The sequence below is a fragment of the Miscanthus floridulus genome, chromosome 14 (genome assembly GCF_019320115.1).
Source record: "Miscanthus floridulus cultivar M001 chromosome 14, ASM1932011v1, whole genome shotgun sequence".
Taxonomy (NCBI): domain Eukaryota; kingdom Viridiplantae; phylum Streptophyta; class Magnoliopsida; order Poales; family Poaceae; genus Miscanthus; species Miscanthus floridulus.
This window is the reverse complement of record NC_089593.1, coordinates 74,405,575-74,425,625: the sequence shown is the minus strand read 5'-3', so window position 1 is coordinate 74,425,625 and position 20,051 is coordinate 74,405,575.

Genomic DNA, 20,051 nt, shown 5'->3' with positions numbered 1-20,051 from the left:
GAATTGATGTCTAATTCCAAATTCATCACACAACTCATCAATTCTAGTATTCTTGAACTCACTACCATTGTCACTCCTAACTCTCTTGATGGTTGTTTCAAACTCATTATGAATGCCTTTGACAAATGATTTGAATGTTGCAAATGCATCACTTTTGTCCACTAGAAAGAATACCCATGTGTATCTAGTGTAGTCATCCACTATCACAAAGCCATATTTGTTTCCACCGATACTAGTGTATTGTGTTGGCCCAAACAAATCCATGTGCAATAACTTAAATGCTTTACTAGTGCTCATCATGCTTTTTTTAGGATGGGTGTTTCCAATTTGGTTGCCGGCTTGACAAGAGCTACAAAGATTATCCTTTTCAAACACAACATCTTTCAAGCCTTTAACTAAGTCATGCGTAACCAATCTATTCAATTGTTTCATTCCAACATGACCAAGCCTTCTATGCCATAACCAACCCATGCTAGACTTAGTGAACAAGCATGTAGATAATTTAGCTTCACTAGCATTGAAATCAACCGAGTATAGATTCTCATATCTAAAACCTTTGAAGATCAAATTAGAGCCATCTACACTTATGATTTCTACATCATCTACCCCAAATATGCATTTGAATCCAAGATCACATAATTGAGCCACGGATAGCAAATTGAAATTCAAGCTCTCAACTAGCAACACATTGGATATGCTCATGTCATTGGATATTGCAATCTTACCAAGCCCTTTGACCTTGCCTTTGCCATTGTCACCAAATGTGATACTATCATAACCATCATTGTCATTGGTGTTGATTGAGTTGAACATTCTTGCATCACCGGTCATGTGTTGAGTGCACCCACTATCAAGAACTCAATGCCTTCCTCCGGCTTTGTAATTGACCTACAAAAGAAGATCAATTCTTTTTAGGTACCCAAACATGCTTAGGTCCTTGAAGGTTAGTCACTAAGCTCTTTGGTACCCAAATGGCTTTCTTCTTTGAGCCCATCCATGGATTACCAATGAACTTAGCCTTTACACCATTTGTACCCCTAGTAAGCATGTAGCATGAATCAAGCTTTATGAAGGATACATTAGCATTTTTGCTCTTGTTGTTGCATTCTTGCTCTACATGACCAACTTGCTTGCAATTTGTGCAAAACCGACCATTGTTCTTCACAAAACTAGTCTTGTGAGGAGCAAAGGCCGCCTTGCCTTTCTTGGGGGTATAGCCCAATCCCTCTTTGTAGAGAGAAGCTCTTTGGCTACCCAAGCACATAAGCAAGCGGTTCTCACCACCATAGGCCTTAGCCAAAGTGTGAGTGAGCTTATTAACCTCCTTCTTGATATTCTCATTCTCAACCATTAATGAGGTATCACAAGTGAGACCATCACTACTAGATGAGGTAGAAGTGGAAGTACTACAAGAAGGGTTAGTGGGAGGAACAATGATAGGCATAGATAGTGATTCATCAATTATATCACAAGTTAAACCTACATTGCAAGTTTCAACATGCTTCTTTTTATTTTGCTCATCAAGCAAAGAGGAATGAGCCTTTTCAAGTTTTTTGTGAGCTTTGCCAAGCTTCTCATTGGCTTCCTCTAGCCTCTCATGAGATGCATTGAGCTCATCAAAGGCTTGCTTAAGGGCTTTTAGTTCCTTACGCAAGCTTTTGCATTCTCTTCTCTTAATGTCAAAGTGTTCTCTAGCATCTTCTAGCATGTCAAATAGTTCATCTTTAGTAGGTTCATCATCATCACTATCACTATCATGATTATTTTCATTTTCATCATCATGTTCTTCATCGCTTTCATCATCACTAGTTTGTACCTTAGTGGCCTTAGCCATGAAGCATGATGAAGATTCGAAGAGAGAAGGCTTCTCATTGATAGCAATGCTTGCAAGAACCTTCTTCTTGGTGGTCTTGTTATCATCACTATCATCATCATCATCACTTGAGGAAGCATCACTATCCTAAGTGACTACATATGAACCACCCTTCTTCTTCTTGAAGGCCATCTTGTCCTTCTTCTCTTTCTTTTCCTTCTTGTCCTTCTTCTTGTTCTTCTTGTTATCATCATCATTGTCGCTATTGTATGGACATTGAGCAACAAGATGATCTTTGCTTCCACACTTGAAGCACCTTCTTGACTCTTCTTTGTTCTTAGATGAAGATTTCTTTCTTCTAGCACGATAGCCCTTCTTCACCATGAACTTGCCAAATCTCTTGACAAATAGAGCCATCTTCTCATCATCATCATCATCCCATAAATCATCTTCTTCACTAGATGTTTCTTGCTTTGCTTTGCCCTTGGATGATGTGGCTTTGAATGCCACACTCTTTTTCTTCTCATCCTTCTTCTCATCTTTCTTCTCCTTCTTTTCTTCCTTCTCATCTTAATCTCTATATGTATCATCGGTCATGATATCTCCCAATACTTGGTTTGGTGTCATTGTGTCCAAACCACTTCTCACTAGAATAGTGACCAATGTACCAAATCTTGAAGGTAAGCATCTCAAGAACTTATGGAAGAAGTCCTTGTCCTTCACCTCTTCTCTAAGTGCTTTGAGATCATTGATAAGTACTTGAAGCCTATGGAACATCTCCGGCACACTCTCATCCTCCTTCATCTTGAAGCTTGCAAACTTCTCTTTGAGGATGTATGCCTTTGCACCCTTCATGGCTTGAGTGCCCTCAAATGATTCTTCTAACTTTTTCCATGCTTCATGAGCCATCTCAATATTCTTGATTTGCTCAAATGTTCTTTCATCAATTGCATCATGAATAGCACTTAGAGCGATATCATTGTTTTGGCGAAGCACTTCTTCGGCCGTGGTGGGATTCTCTGGATCTTCAATCTCAATTTTGGTTTCTACCACCTTCCACACTCTTCTATTGATTGACTTGATATGTGTGGTCATCTTTGACTTCCAATATGGATAATTTGTGCCATCAAATTGGGGTGGCTTCTTAGTGTTGTTGATTTGAGCCATTTTTATACCGAATGTTGTTAAGCCTCAAATCATGGTGACCTTGGCTCTGATACCACTTGAAAGGTCCTAATAGCTAGAGGGAGGTGAATAGCCTAATAAAAAATTCTACAACAACACTTAACAAAATGGTTAGACAATTATGAGGCAGAGCAAGTGTTGCGCTAGCCTACACAAAATGCAAGCCACCTACCACAATTCTAGTTTAGATAGTATCTAATCACACAATAGCTATGACACTACCCTATGTTAGTGTGCTCTTAAAGGCTAACTAAAGAGCCACACCAACCAACCAAGCAAGCTCTCACAACTAGCTACACTAAAGAGCTTGACAACTAGTTTGCGGTAATGTAAAGAAATTGATCAAGAAGGTTATACCGCCATGTAGATGAAGGAACCAATCAATCACAAGGATGAATAACAATGAAGACCAATCACCTCGGAATCAATGATGAACACAATGATTTTTTACCGAGGTTCACTTGCTTGCCGGTAAGCTAGTCCTCGTTGTGGCGATTCACTCACTTGGAGGTTCACGCGCTAATTGGCTTCACACGCCAAACCCTCAATAGGGTGCCGCACAACCAACATAAGATGAGGATCACACAAGCCACGAGCAATCCACTAGAGTACCTTTTGGCTCTCCGCCGGGGAAAGGTCAAGAACCCCTCACAATCACCACGATCAGAGCCGGAGACAATCACTGCTCTCTACTCGACGATCCTCGCTACTCCGAGCCGTCTAGGTGGCGGCAACCACCAAGAGTAACAAGTGAATCCCACAGCGAAACACGAACACCAAGTGCCCCTAGATGCAATCACTCAAGCAATGCACTTAGATTCTCTCCCAATCTCACAAAGATGATGAATCAATGATGGAGATGAGTGGGAGGGCTTTGGCTAAGCTCACAAGGTTGCTATGTCAATGAAAATGGCCAAAGGTGAGAGCTTCAACTGGCCATGGGGCTTAAATAGAAGCCCCCATGAAATAAAGCCATTGTACCCCTTCACTGGGCACAATGTGGGGTGACCGGACGCTCTGGTCCAATCGACCGAACGCTGGCCCTCAACGTCCGGTCACGTGATTCACGCCACGTGTCCCCTCTCTTTGAATACTATTTGCACAATCTCAATGGTCGTCAGTTGACCGGACCCAGTGCACAAACTGACCGGAACGCTCAACCTCCAGCGTCCGGTCGTTTCCAGTAAGGTTCCAGAAATGGATTTCTTCGATCGGACGCGTCTGGTCATGCTTGACCGGACCCTGCTAGCGTCTGGTCATGCTGTGACTCTTGCTGCACTGCCCGACAACATGACCGGACACTGGACTTCAGTGTCCGGTCAGTCAAAGACCCAGCGTCTGGTCAGAGACCGACACTGGTGTAACACCCCTGGTGTGTAGCTTCCACCATTTGCACTACATTTCATGAACATGAGCATCATGCATCCCTTCATGAACTTATAGCACATGAAACATAATTTCGAAACACTGCAACGTTTGTATATTTCATGTGTGTTGTTCTTTTATGAAATGTAAAGTGTGCAACACTTAAGTGCAACATGTGCCACTCACTTAGTGAAACAAGAGTAGTTAATACTATGCAACAAGATCATGAAAACATGTGAAACATGACTATGAACATTTGCAACATTTCTTATGTTTTTCATTGTTTCAGTGTATACCTTGATTGATTCTTATGTGACCAATGCATGGTGTGGCTAGAAATGCTTGTAAGTAACTTAGTTACACTAGAATGTCTTTTGGAACATTGTTCATGTTGGTCACTTTGACTAATTAGTTTTCCAAGTCATGGTTTGACCAAATTTGACCCCTGAACCTTTTTGTTTGACTGTTTAAAAAGTGTGGCTTAGGATATTTGCATGTCTGAGCAACCTAAATCAAAGATGTAGAGAATTATGTAAGGAACAAAAGTTATTTTGTGACCAACTTGTGAAAATGTGCACAACATGCCCAAAAAGGTCCCACAAGTCAGCTTTGAAGGTGGATTCAACACTTGAAATTATTTCTAAGTCCTAAGTGCAATTTCAGTTTCATGTACCCTAGTTTAGAGCTCTGTAGTTCGCAAACAAAGCCAAATCAGCTCGAGCTCCAATTGTAAGAATTGTAGTTCACATGTAGACGTTCAACTTTGTTAACTACCTCTTGAGCTAGATCATCACGGTTTAGGAGATAATCATCGTTGAAATTTGCCTGTCAGTCCGGGACTGTCGAAACTGAAATGAAATTTCAGGACTCGCTACAGTGACCGACCGGCGTCAGGCCGTCGCCGCCGCGTGTCCGCCACGCGCTCAGCTCGCTCTGACCCACGACCGCGCGCCTGGCCGGCTTGAAGTGGACGACGCCTGCTGCCTCTCCACTCACCCGCGCGCGCTCTGCCTTTCCCATTCACTCTCCTTCCTTCTCCGTCGTAGCCGCAGCAGCACACCGCCGACGCCATCAGGCCCGCCGAGCTCGCTCGAGCTCGCCGTGGCACACACAGCCACCACCGTCCCGCCCAGAGCTCTACGAGCACCCCCCAAACCGAGACGCCACTCTCTCTAAACCAGACAAGCGCTAGGTATAGCGGCATTGCCGAACCGCGCACCACCGTGGCATGGCCGCCATGGTCCGCCGCCGGTTGACCTCCCGTGGCCACGCTTGAGCACTTCACCTCAGCCTTTAGCGGTAGCATAGATAGGTCCATCGTGATCCCTGGAAGCTTACGCGCACCTTGTCCGGTCACCGAATGCCGGGGTTCGCCGGAGCTCCGCCATGCGCCATGGCCGAGCCGCCGTGCGCCATGGCCGGCATGCTTAGGGGCCGCTAGGGTCTAGGCTTAGGGTATCAATCGATGCGGGGTAGCTTGGGGGACGTGCCGGTGCCTTTAGTCTCACCGGAGACCTCACCTGCCGACGAGCTGCGCCGCCTTCTGCACATCGCAGCCGCCTCCCCTGCTTTGCTGTCGCTGACCTGTGGGGTCGGCTGACAGCCGGGTCCCACATGTCAGTGGCTGTTATTCTTAAGGATAGTTCAAAAATATAGTTTTGAATGCTTATTTGATATTTTTGTATCTCCTGTTATGTAGATCCAAATTGAGTAATTCCAATTTTGTTAGACTCACAGTTAGGTCTAGTATTTAAGAAAAATATGTCTTGAGCACTTTATGTAGAAATTTTGGATGAATTAAATAGGAACTTGAAATGTGTTTTTGAATGCATGCAAACTTGTTTAAATCATATCTTGAGTTTCCTTGATCCAAAAATTGTGAAATTTTGTGGGTAAGCTAGTATTGCTTAGTAGAAGCTCTGGTTAAAATTTGAGAGTTATTGCATGTGTAGTTTTTGAGTTATAGATTTTCTTTTTATCATTGGTAGATACTTGGGTGAATTTTAGTAAATTAATTATGAATCCTATGGCCATGAAACTTGGTAGGTAGTATCTTGGTACCTTATAGATGCTAGGAAAAAATATGAAATCTATTGCTTGACACTTTTCATTAGGGTTTCCTAATTATGCCATTTTAAGCCATTATGGCTTATCATTTTTGTGTAGACTTTTATTCTTGCTCAAATGGTGTGAAATTTTTATGGTAGTCTACTTAGGGACATGTAGTGTCTACTGTAATTTTTGTAGAATTAATGGTGTAGTTTTCATATGTGTTTACCATTTCCTCTAATTAATTAAATAAATTAAGAAATGTAGTAAAAGAAATGTTTTGGTGATGAAAACCCTACTTTCTGGTGTTCTTGTGATATGTGTGATATATCAGTAAAGTTAGTTTTGTCCAATTAAGTGTTTATATCATAAGTTAATAATTAATTGTTTGCATCATGTCCCTCTGGACAGATCTGGGGACTTTAGAAAGCTCCCCATGATAATTTGGTTTTCTGTGATTGTGATGATACAAAAGTTGTATATAATTTATGTGTCTAGCTCCTATCAAAATTTGAGGGCATTTGGCCCAGTAGTTTAGAAACTACAGCTGTTTAAAGTTAGGTTGCAGTTTTTGCTGATTCTCTGCCTTGTGAGGATAGACTTCTGTTGATTGATGAATTCGACCTGGTAAAGGTTTGAATCATGCTTTGAGGTCTGAAAATGTTTTGTAGACAATTTTATAAGCTTTCTAGATTGTCTTGTTGCATATCAATTGGATTTATAAATCTCCAGTTATGGCTAGTTTACTGTACCGATACATAGTCTCCATTTGGTTGTAATACAAATGCTTGAGTGTATGCTTGTGCAATGATTCTCATTGATTGTTTAGGGGTTAGCCTAACTTGAGAATATGCTTAGGTGTAGGTGCTAGGTCATTAACTGAAGATGAGCAATTATACATTAGGTTGTATAAACTTGGTAAGTAAAGTGATTTGAATAGGGCTTAAGTTGGAATATGCAAACTACAGCGAACATGTGCATTCCCCGAGCATCCCTGACATTCGTTCATGTGCATTCATGATATTTATCTTGCGCATTCATGCAATAGATGTGCCAGAGGGAGTGATGTTGCTGGAGTTCGAGGGAGCCAACCAGGAGGAGGAAACCGAGGTGCAGGAAGCCGACGAAGCAGTCGCCGCGGAGGAATTGCCCGAGTGCCCTGACCACCAGCCTTCCTCGTTCCTGAAAGGCAAGCCCCGGAGCATATTAAGCCTCCTATGTTTTCACAAATACATAGAGTATCTTTTATTGTTGATGATGCATTAAGTATAGGAATTGGTTGGAACCAATTGCTGCATTATATATCCTTCCTTGTCCAGATATCGCACTGGAATCCTATTTAAGTTCAAGACGGGTTAAATGCTTAGCCATGCTTAGTGCGGTAGAAGTCAGGTGATTTCCTGTCACCTGCGAGCTTTAGAATGAGGTGGATCACGGTTGGCTATATTTGCTATCGTGGAAAAGAACCATGTGAATAATGAATTAAAGACCGGGCGGGGTCTTGTGTAGGTTTGAACATAGTGACTCCGTCTGAGTCGTTTAAGGACCGATACGCTAGTACGTCCTCATGTCATGTTGAACGCAGCCTAACACTTAGCTGGCCGGATAAGTCGTTCCGACCGCGAAGCCTAGTAGCTCGACTTCAGGCCGGGGAACGCAGCGGTTGGCGACATTCTGGAGGTAGTAAGGATGTGCGGGGAGCCAATTGGCATAAGTCCAAGGCGGGTTAGAGTCCCGAACGACCTTGGCAGAGTGGTTCTCTGAGAATGTCGATCTGTTTCGGACTCGCGACTCCTGAATCGTACCAAAGGTGACTTGTTGCGACCCTGACGGGGGGAAGCAGGGTTTGTGTTTAGGAATACCCCTCCTAGCTGGATAGGAATCGATTCGAATCGCCGTCTCTCCCGGATAGTGAGAACTTGACTGAGCAGCAGGCAACGTAGATTCAATTAATTTAACGATATGGTTAAATGGATGATGATAAGGTTGCCACAATGAATACCTGATATGGTTATTAATGTTTGCACCCTAATAAAATGATTGCTTAGTACAGGTGCTAATATAGATGACAGGTTAATGGCTAAAAAGTCACTGCTAGTTTCAGGTTAAGAGTTGATCATTATTACTTATGCTTTTCTGCAAAAAGAAAGTGTCAGCCAGCTCCACTACATTAAGCTATGCATAATCCTTGGTGTCATTTGTTTGGTTTTCGACGGGTAAGTCTAGCTGAGTACATTCCCGTACTCAGGGTTTATTTCCCTCTTGTTGCAGATGACCTTCTATATCAGGGATTCTGCAAGTACTGTCTCCACTCGGCGGGTGATGAGGACTAGATCATGGGCATGATCTCCTTTCTCTTATCTGAATGCTTTTGCGGTCTGTGATCAACCAACCAGTATGTGTATTTGAACTCGGTGTGTGAGTTAAACTATTTGCTTCCGCATGTTTTACAAGACTTGTTTTGTAATAACAATGACTCTGTGATGATGTAATCTATTTGTGCAACATCTGCGAAATGTTGTAACGTACGATATGTTATGTTGGATTACTGTGATCTTGGTTGTATGCAAGTTGGTTTGAAATCCTTCGAGATTTCGGTTGACTACCGGGTTTATATGGGCTCAAGTTCGAGAATTTGATCGTTTCGACGATTGTTTTTGTACTTGTGCTCTTATAAATTGGTCGGTTCTGTGACAGCTGGCATCAGAGCTAGATTCAACATTAAACATGTCTTACGGCTATTTAAAATAAAAGCTTTTGTTGTTAAAATGGTTTTCAAACTTATAGTTATATACAAGTGTTCAAAAATCAAAATTTTTATGGTATACTGGTGATCCACATCCCTTATAGCCCACTTAAGGACTTCTAGGTGGCTTATATATAATTACTAACTGGGGGAATTGATTGTTTCTATTTCGTCGTCCATGCGGCGTGATATTGCATGGATGCCATTCGTTTGAATGGTAATGTATGGATCAATGCCTCTACGCTAAGGTAAGTGTGAGTTGCGAGAGCATGACCGTCCAACCGTCGGTCTAGGGGAGAGTTAGTTGTGGTTACTGGAGTATTTACATGTTGCATACATGTATATATGAAAGTACTTAATTGGGGGTACATTTCTCGGGTAGTTTGGATACCGAAGTATATATATCGGGGGATGTATATATGGAGAGTATCTTAGTACTACTTGTGTAATTAGCATTATATCTTGTTGGGTTGGGCTGCAATGAAGTTTTTCTACAGGTACGCTAACAACGCACCGTGTAGAGCGACTAGTTACCGCTAAGTGAGAGAACGTATGTATGCCACCGTATAGTCCGCTAAAGCTTAAAATTTCTTAGGTTTGTGAAGACGTACGGAACGAGCATGCATCATATTCACTCATGACGTTCCATATTGCATTACTCCCTCCTTATAATTGCTTATCCCAAGTTTAAAGTGAATCTCTCTCGGCAAGAAGTTTGAAGGAGAGGATACCCAGAAGAAGTCCAAGGTGTCTCTGATGTGACAATGATCACTTCGACGAGTAGTTTCTTAGCAAGTCACACTAGTTAAGCTTTTGCAGTCATACTTGTAAGGTACTTTAATTCGCTCCCTTCGGAATGCACTGCGTATGGCGCTTAGTAATCTACATGATGATGTGGTGATTGGGAATAAATTATTGCCTCGTGTTATTGTATGAAGCTTTCATTCTCATCAGTGTAAATTCAGTTTGGCATGACTTCTATTGTTTCCTCTTCCAATGTGCTGACATCATCAATAATTACTGGTTGCGCATTGTGCAGATGCCTCGTACTCGTTCCACCGGTGCGAGTGATGATGATTAATCTTCCGCCACCACCACCCACACCAACGGAACTAATAGCAATGCTTGTGGAAGGATAGCGCACTATGGCCGAGGCCCTCCGTACGAATTAGCGAATCGTGATGGCCGTGGTCCACGCCAAGGACCGGATCCAAATCAGTACAGTGATTTCAAGGATTTCCTTGACACGAAACCCCCAATCTTCAAGGAGGCTGAGGAGCCTCTACAAGCTGATGAGTGGGTTGAATACTCTCGAGCAGAAGTTCCGTCTGCTCCGCTTGACTGAGGTGCTAAAAACTGAGTACGCATCGCACCAACTTCATGGGCCTGCTGGCATCTGGTGGAGTCATCATCGGTCCACTATGCCTGCTAATGCCCAAATCACTTGGGATCAGTTCAAGTCTGCTTTCAGGGGAAATTACATTCCTCCTGGTCTTATGGCGATCAAACATACAGAGTTCATGAAGCTGACTCAGGGAAACAAGAGCCTGAACGAATACCTGCAAGCTTTCAACAACCTTGCAAGGTATACCACGAGTTTGTGGACACAGATGCCAAGAAGATTGCAAGCTTCAAGCGGGGACTTAGCCCCAAACTGATGAAGACATGGGAAATTGCAAGTGCGCTCATTTTAATGAGTTTGTGAGTGATGCTTTATCGCAAGAGAACAACATGCTGTGTATGCTGCTTCAAAAAGTCGTAAGAGGGCCTATGAGGCGGGTGCCTCACAATCTAAGGCTCCGTCGCACAAAGGCTCCATTCCGTCCTCCAGCGTCAGCCGCCAAGTTTCGCCCCCGCAGAAGAAGAATCCCGCCAAGACTGGGTTTCGCAAGGCATTTACAGTTGCTCTTCCCAAGGGCACTACCAGTCAGGGCGTTCCAGGGCTCCACCAAGCAACATGCGTGCTGGAAATGCAACAAACAGGCCACTGGGCAAGGGAATGCCTTACCCTAAGAAGAATAATTACCAGGGTGGCCGTCAAGGACAAGTGAACCACACAATAATGAGAATTCCTTCAGTGAGGTAGTGACTGCCGGGTAAGTTTCTGATTGACCAACACCCCGCAGTTGTACTATTTGATTCAGGTGCTTCGCATTCCTTCATTAGTCATCATTTGCATCCAAGTTTATGCAGAGAAAACATATACGTTGAGGGTGAGGGTTATTGTATAAGGCTGCCGTGGTATTATTCCCCAACCAAGCTGGTAGTGGGGATGTACATTTGTGATAGAGGGCGAAGTTATCAGGTTGATCTGGTAATTTTAAGGGGCTAGGTATCGACGTGATATGGGAATGAACTGATGAGCCGTCATGGAGTGCTTATCGATACATAGACTAGGGTAGTTATGCTAGAGATCCTAGCAATCAGGAGGGTTTTTCTAGTACAGTTACCCAGGGACATTCAATCTTTCTTGCATGACCATGCGGTGCAAGCAAAGTCTCTGGCAGATATCCTGTGTGGTGACTTTCCGATGTTTTTCCCCGATGATTTTGCCGGATTGCCCCGGGTCGAGAGTAGGAGAAGTAGAATTCAAGATAGAGTGCTTCCTGGTACAGCTCCCATCTCTAGAAGGCCATATAGAATGCCTCCCAATGAACTAGCTGAACTAAGACCCAGTTGAATGAACTGCTAAAGAAAGGCCTTATCCGCCCTAGTTCATCTCCGTGGGGGTGCCCAGCCATCTTTGTGAAGAAGAAGGATCAATCTCTACGCATGTGTGTAGATTATAGACCCTTGAATGCAGTTACAATCAAGAATAAGTACCCTCTGCCACGCATAGATATCTTGTTTGATCAGTTGTCTAAAGCAAAAGTCTTTTCCAAGATTGATTTGAGATCTGGGTATCATCAAATCAAAATTCGGCCTGAGGATGTCCCAAAAACGCATTCTCTACAAGATATGGTCTATATGAGTACCTGGTTATGTCTTTTGGATTGACCAATGCCCCCGCACATTTTATGTATCTGATGAATTCAGTGTTTATGCCGAGTTGGACAAATTTGTGGTGGTATTTATAGATGATATCCTGGTCTATTCTGAGAATGAAGAAGATCATGTTGAACATTTGCGGGTGGTTCTTACTAGATTGCGAGAACACCAGCTGTATGCAAAGTTCAGCAAATGTGAATTTTGGCTTCGTGAGGTACCTTTTCTTGGACACGTGTTGTCCGATGGTGGAATTATGGTTGATCCCACCAAGGTGCAAGAAGTATTGAACTGGAAGGCTCCCATCTCGGTGCACGAGGTTCGGAGTTTTCTGGGGTTGGCTGGCTATTATCGTCGCTTCATCCCGGATTTCTCTAAAATAGCCAAGCCTATGACTCGATTGCTGCAAAAAGACATGAAGTTTGTCTGGACTCCTGAGTGTGATGCGGCTTTCCATACCCTGCGAACTCTTCTAACATCGGCTCCGGTTTTGGCGCAACCGGATATCGAGAAACCTTTTGATGTGTTCTGTGATGCATCAGGTATTGGGTTAGGAGGTGTTCTTATGCAAGAGGGTAGAGTCATCGCTTATACCTCTCGCCAACTTCGGAAGCATGAAGTGAATTATCCAACGCATGACTTGGAACTCGCTGCAGTTGTTCATGCTTTGAAGGCCTGGAGACATTATCTACTTGGCAATGTGTGCAACATCTACACTGATCATAAAAGTCTCAAGTACATCTTCACTCAACCAGAGTTAAATATGCGTCAGAGAAGATGGCTCGAGTTGATCAAGGATTATAACCTTCAAGTGCACTATCACCCTGGCAAGGCAAACGTCGTCGGATGCCTTAAGCAGAAAGTCTCATTGCCACTCGTTGATTGAGAGTGATGTCCATTTGTCAAAGCTCCTTCATCCTGCAGTCCTGCACAACATCACTGTCAGTTGTACTCTACAGAGTCGAATTATCGAGCTACAGAAGACAGATGCAGGTGTGTTTCACATCAAGCGCAAGATGAAAGAGCAAGAAACCAAACATTTTCGAGTAGATGAGGAAGGCGTGTTATGGTTCAAGGATAGGTTGGTAGTTCCGAAGGATAGAGAGCTAGAAACCAAATCATATCCGAAGCTCATTCCTCTAAACTATCTATTCATCCTGGTAGTAGTAAAATGTATCATGATTTAAAGCCTCGATTTTGGTGGACCAAAATGAAGAAAGAGATAGCCGCTTATGTGGCTAGGTGTGACACTTGTTGTCGGGTCAAGGCGGTACACATGAAAGCTGGATTACTTCAGCCACTCTCTATTCCAGGTTGGAAATGGGAAGAGATAAGTATGGATTTTATAGTTGGACTCCCTACCACTCAGAGGAATTTTAACTCAATTTGGGTAATTGTGGACCGACTGACCAAGTCGGCACACTTCATTCTGGTCCGCATAGACTTTCGTCCAACTGACTATGCGGAGTTGTACTTCAACCAGATAGTCCAACTTCATGGGATCCCTCGTACTATTGTCTCAGATAGAGGACCACAGTTCACTGCTCGCTTTTGGGAGCACTTACACGGATTATTAGGGACTAAGCTCGTAAGAAGTTCTGCCTATCATCCGCAAACCAATGGGCAAACTGAACGAGTGAATCAAATCTTAGAAGATATGTTGAGAGCTTGTGTCATCTCGGCTAAGGGCTCATGGGAAAAATGGTTACCCCTAGCTGAATTCTCGTACAATAATAGTTATCAAGAGAGCATAAAGATGTCACCGTTTGAAGCTTTGTATGGCCGGAAGTGTAGAACCCCGTTGAACTGGGTAGAAGTCGGTGAAAGGAGATATTATGGAATTGATTTCGTTCAAGAAGCTAAAGAACAAGTCCGTACTATCCAAACCCACATGGCCGCAGCTCAAGCTAGGCAAAAAAGTTATGCTGATCGACGTAGGAAACCTATTGAATTTGAAGTTGGAGACTTCGTTTATCTGAAAGTCTCACCTATGAAGAGTGTCCAACGCTTTGGTGTGAAGCGAAAGCTTGCGCCGAGATACGTTGGTCCATTTGAAATCATTGGACAAAGTGGTAAAGTGGCGTACAAGATTCAATTACCTCCTGAGATGAGTGCTATCTTCAATGTCTTTCATGTATCCCAATTGAAGAAATGTCTTCGCGTCCCTGAAGAGAGAGTTCCACTGGGGGTTATCGAGTTAAAATCGGATTTGACCTTTGAAGAAAAGCCGGTTCGAGTGATTGACACTCGTGAGCGAGTGACTCGGAGTCGGGTAGTCAAGTTCTATAAAGTCATGTGGAGCAATCAGGGTAGTGAACGCGATGCAACGTGGGAAAGGGAAGACTATTTGAGGGATGGTTATAAGGAATTCTATCAACAATGGTACGCTTTTCAAATCTCGGGACGAGATTTTTATAAGGGGGGAGGGCTGTAACACCCTTGGTGTGTAGCTTCCACATTTGCACTACATTTCATGAACATGAGCATCATGCATCCCTTCGTGAACTTATAGCACATGAAACATAATTTCAAAACACTGCAACGTTTTGTATATTTCATGTGTGTTGTTCTTTTATGAAATATAAAGTGTGCAACATGTGCCACTCACTTAGTGAAACAAGAGTAGTTAATACTATGCAACAAGATCATGAAACATGTGAAACATGACTATGAAACATTTGCAACATTTCTTATGTTTTTCATTGTTTCAGTGTATACCTTGATTGATTCTTGTGTGACCAATGCATGGTGTGGCTAGAAATGCTTGTAGGTAACTTAGTTACACTTAGAATGTCTTTTGGAACATTGTTCATGTTGGTCACTTTGACTAATTAGTTTTCCAAGTCATGGTTTGACCAAATTTGACCCCTGAACCTTTTTGTTTGACTGTTTAAAAAGTGTGGCTTAGGATATTTGCATGTCTGAGCAACCTAAATCAAAGATGTAGAGAATTATGTAAGGAACAAAAGTTATTTTGTGACCAACTTGTGAAAATGTGCACAACATGCCCAAAAAGGTCCCACAAGTCAGCTTTGAAGGTGGATTCAACACTTGAAATTATTTCTAAGTCCTAAGTGCAATTTCAGTTTCATGTACCCTAGTTTAGAGCTCTGTAGTTCGCAAACAAAGCCAAATCAGCTCGAGCTCCAATTGTAAGAATTGTAGTTCACATGTAGACGTTCAACTTTGTTAACTACCTCTTGAGCTAGATCATCACGGTTTAGGAGATAATCATCGTTGAAATTCGCCTGTCAATCGGGACTGTCGAAACTGAAATGAAATTTCAGACTCGCTACAGTGACCGACCGGCGTCAGGCCGTCGCCGCTGCGTGTCCGCCACGCGCTCGGCTCGCTCTGACCACGCCGCGCGCTGGCCGGCTTGAAGTGAACGATGCCTGCTGCCTCTCCACTCACCCACGCGCGCTCTGCCTTTCCCATTCACTCTCCTTCCTTCTCCGTCGCAGCCGCAGCAGCACACCGCCGACGCCATCAGCCCGCCGAGCTCGCTCGAGCTCGCCGCGGCACCACAGCCACCACCGTCCCGCCCAGAGCTCTGTGAGCACCCCCCCGAACCGAGACGCCACTCTCTCTGAACCAGACAAGCGCTAGGTAAGCGGCATTGCCGAACCGCGCACCACCATGGCATGGCCGCCATGGTCGCCGTCGGTGACCTCCCGTGGCCACGCTTGAGCACTTCACCTCAGCCTTTAGCGGTAGCATAGATAGGTCCATCGTGATCCCTGGAAGCTTACGCGCACCTTGTCCGGTCACCGAATGCCGGGGTTCGCCGGAGCTCCGCCATGCGCCATGGCCGAGCCACCGTGCGCCATGGCCGGCATGCTTAGGGGCCGCTAGGGTCTAGGCTTAGGGTATCAATCGACGCGGGGTAGCTTGGGGGACGTGCCGGTGCCTTTGGTCTCACCGGAGACCTCACCGCCGACGAGCTGCGCCGCCTTCTGCACATCGCAGCCGCCTCCCCTGCTTTGCTGTCGCTGACCTGTGGGGTCGGCTGACAGCCGGGTCCCACATGTCAGTGGCTGTTATTCTTAAGGATAGTTCAAAAATACAGTTTTGAATGCTTATTTGATATTTTTATATCTCCTGTTATGTAGATCCAAATTGAGTAATTCCAATTTTGTTAGACTCACAGTTAGGTCTAGTATTTAAGAAAAATATGTCTTGAGCACTTTATGTAGAAATTTTGGATGAATTAAATAGGAACTTGAAATGTGTTTTTGAATGCATGCAAACTTGTTTAAATCATATCTTGAGTTTCCTTGATCCAAAAATTGTGAAATTTTGTGGGTAAGCTAGTATTGCTTAGTAGAAGTTCTGGTTAAAATTTGAGAGTTATTGCATGTGTAGTTTTTGAGTTATAGATTTTCTTTTTATCATTGGTAGATACTTGGGTGAATTTTAGTAAATTAATTATGAATCCTATGGCCATGAAACTTGGTAGGTAGTATCTTGGTACCTTATAGATGCTAGGAAAAATATGAAATCTATTGCTTGACACTTTTCATTAGGGTTTCCTAATTATGCCATTTTAAGCCATTATGGCTTATCATTTTTGTGTAGGCTTTTATTCTTGCTCAAATGGTGTGAAATTTTTATGGTAGTCTACTTAGGACATGTAGTGTCTACTGTAATTTTTGTAGAATTAATGGTGTAGTTTTCATATGTGTTTACCATTTCCTCTAATTAATTAAATAAATTAAGAAATGTAGTAAAAGAAATGTTTTGGTGATGAAAACCCTACTTTCTGGTGTTCTTGTGATATGTGTGATATATCAGTAAAGTTAGTTTTGTCCAATTAAGTGTTTATATCATAAGTTAATAATTAATTGTTTGCATCATGTCCCTCTGGACAGATCTGGGGACTTTAGAAAGCTCCCCATGATAATTTGGTTTTCTGTGATTGTGATGAATACAAAAGTTGTATATAATTTATGTGTCTAGCTCCTATCAAAATTTGAGGGCATTTGGCCCAGTAGTTTAGAAACTACAGCTGTTTAAAGTTAGGTTGCAGTTTTTGCTGATTCTCTGCCTTGTGAGGATAGACTTCTGTTGATTGATGAATTCGACCTGGTAAAGGTTTGAATCATGCTTTGAGGTCTGAAAATGTTTTGTAGACAATTTTATAAGCTTTCCAGATTGTCTTGTTGCATATCAATTGGATTTATAAATCTCCAGTTATGGCTAGTTTACTGTACCGATATATAGTCTCCATTTGGTTGTAATACAAATGCTTGAGTGTATGCTTGTGCAATGATTCTCATTGATTGTTTAGGGGTTAGCCTAACTTGAGAATATGCTTAGGTGCAGGTGCTAGGTCATTAACTAAAGATGAGCAATTATACATTAGGTTGTATAAACTGGGTAAGTAAAGTGATTTGAATAGGGCTTAAGTTGGAATATGCAAACTACAGCGAACATGTGCATTCCCCGAGCATCCCTGACATTCATTCATGTGCATTCATGATATTTATCTTGCGCATTCATGCAATAGGTGTGCCAGAGGGAGTGACGTTGCTGGAGTTCGAGGGAGCCAACCAGGAGGAGGAAACCGAGGTGCAGGAAGCCGACGAAGCAGTCGCCGCGGAGGAATTGCCCGAGTGCCCTGACCACCAGCCTTCCTCGTTCCTAAAAGGCAAGCCCCGGAGCATATTAAGCCTCCTATGTTTTCACAAATACATTGAGTATCTTTTATTGTTGATGATGCATTAAGTATAGGAATTGGTTGGAACCAATTGCTGCATTATATATCCTTCCTTGTCCAGATATCGCACTGGAATCCTATTTAAGTTCAAGACGGGTTAAATGCTTAGCCATGCTTAGTGCGGTAGAAGTCAGGTGATTTCCTGTCACCTACGAGCTTTAGGATGAGGTGGATCACGGTTGGCTATATTTGCTATCGTGGAAAAGAACCATGTGAATAATGAATTAAGACCGGGCGGGGTCTTGTGTAGGTTTGAACATAGTGACTCCGTCTGAGTCGTTTAAGGACCGATACGCTGTACGTCCTCATGTCATGTTGAACGCAGCCTAACACTTAGCTGGCCGGATAAGTCGTTCCGACCGCGAAGCCTAGTAGCTCGACTCAGGCCGGGGACGCGAGCGGTGGCGACATTCTGGAGGTAGTAAGGATGTGCGGGGAGCCATTGGCATAAGTCCAAGGCGGGTTAAAGTCCCGAACGACCTTGGCAGAGTGGTTCTCTGAGAATGTCGATCTGTTCGGACTCGTGACTCCTGAATCGTACCAAAGGTGACTTGTTGCGACCCTGACGGGGGAAGCAGGGTTTGTGTTTAGGAATACCCCTCCAGCTGGATAGGAATCGATTCGAATCGCCGTCTCTCCCGGATAGTGAGAACTTGACTGAGCAGCGGCAACGTAGATTCAATTAATTTAACGATATGGTTAAATGGATGATGATAAGGTTGCCACAATGAATACCTGATATGGTTATTAATGTTTGCACCCTAATAAAATGATTGCTTAGTACAGGTGCTAATATAGATGATAGGTTAATGGCTAAAAAGTCACTGCTAGTTCAGGTTAAGAGTTAATCCTTATTACTTATGCTTTTCTGCAAAAAGAAAGTGTCAGCCAGCTCCACTACATTAAGTTATGCATAATCCTTGGTGTCATTTGTTTGGTTTTCGACGGGTAAGTCTAGCTGAGTACATTCCCGTACTCAGGGTTTATTCCCTCTTGTTGCAGATGACCTTCTATATTAGGGATTCTGCAAGTACTGTCTCCACCCGGCGGGTGATGAGGACTAGATCATGGGCATGATCTCCTTTCTCTTATCTGAATGCTTTTGCGGTCTGTGATCAACCAACCAGTATGTGTATTTGAACTCGGTGTGTGAGTTAAACTATTTGCTTCCGCATGTTTTACAAGACTTGTTTTGTAATAACAATGACTCTATGATGATGTAATCTATTTGCGAACATCTGCGAAGTGTTGTAACGTACGATATGTTATGTTGGATTACTGTGATCTTGGTTGTATGCAAGTTGGTTTGAAATCCTTCGAGATTTCGGTTGACTACCGGGTTTATATGGGCTCAAGTTCGAGAATTTGATTGTTTCGACGATTGTTTTTGTACTTGTGCTCTTATAAATTGGTCAGTTCTGTGACAACTGGCGTCTTCTCTGCCACACTTGACCGGACGCATCGGTCCCTCTGAGACCAGCGTCCGGTCACCTTGTGACCAGCATGACTAACTCCTTTTCACCTCTAACTTCTTCACCCTTGCTCAAATGTGCAACCACCAAGTGTATCACCTTGTGCACATTTGTTAGCATTTTTTCACAAACATTTTCAAGGGTGTTAGCATTCCACTAGATCCTAAATGCATATGCAATGAGTTAGAGCATCTAGTGGCACTTTGATAACCGCATTTCGATATGAGTTTCACCCTTCTTAATAGTACGGCTATCAATCCTAAATGTGATCACACTCTCTAAGTGTCTTGATCACCAAAACAAAATAGCTCCTACAAATTATACCTTTGCCTTGAGCTTTTTGTTTTTCTCTTTCTTCTTTCCAAGTCCAAGCACTTGATCATCACCATGGCATCATCATCATCATGCTATGATCTTCTTTGCTTCACCACTTGGAGTGTGCTACCTATCTCATGATCACTTGATAAACTAGGTTAGCACTTAGGGTTTCATCAATTCACCAAAACCAAACTAGAGCTTTCACCGGCAGAGGAGGCCGAGAGGGAGGTGCTCTGGGGGGGCACCACCACCCCTTGTCTGGTGGCACCGCCACCCCTAGGGCGATGCCCACCTAGACTCGGCCGAGAGTGAGGTTGTGAAGGCTGACACCAGACGTGGCGGTGTGCACCGTCTCTGGTGCGATGGTGCACAATGGGGGGCACCACTACCTTGTCTGAT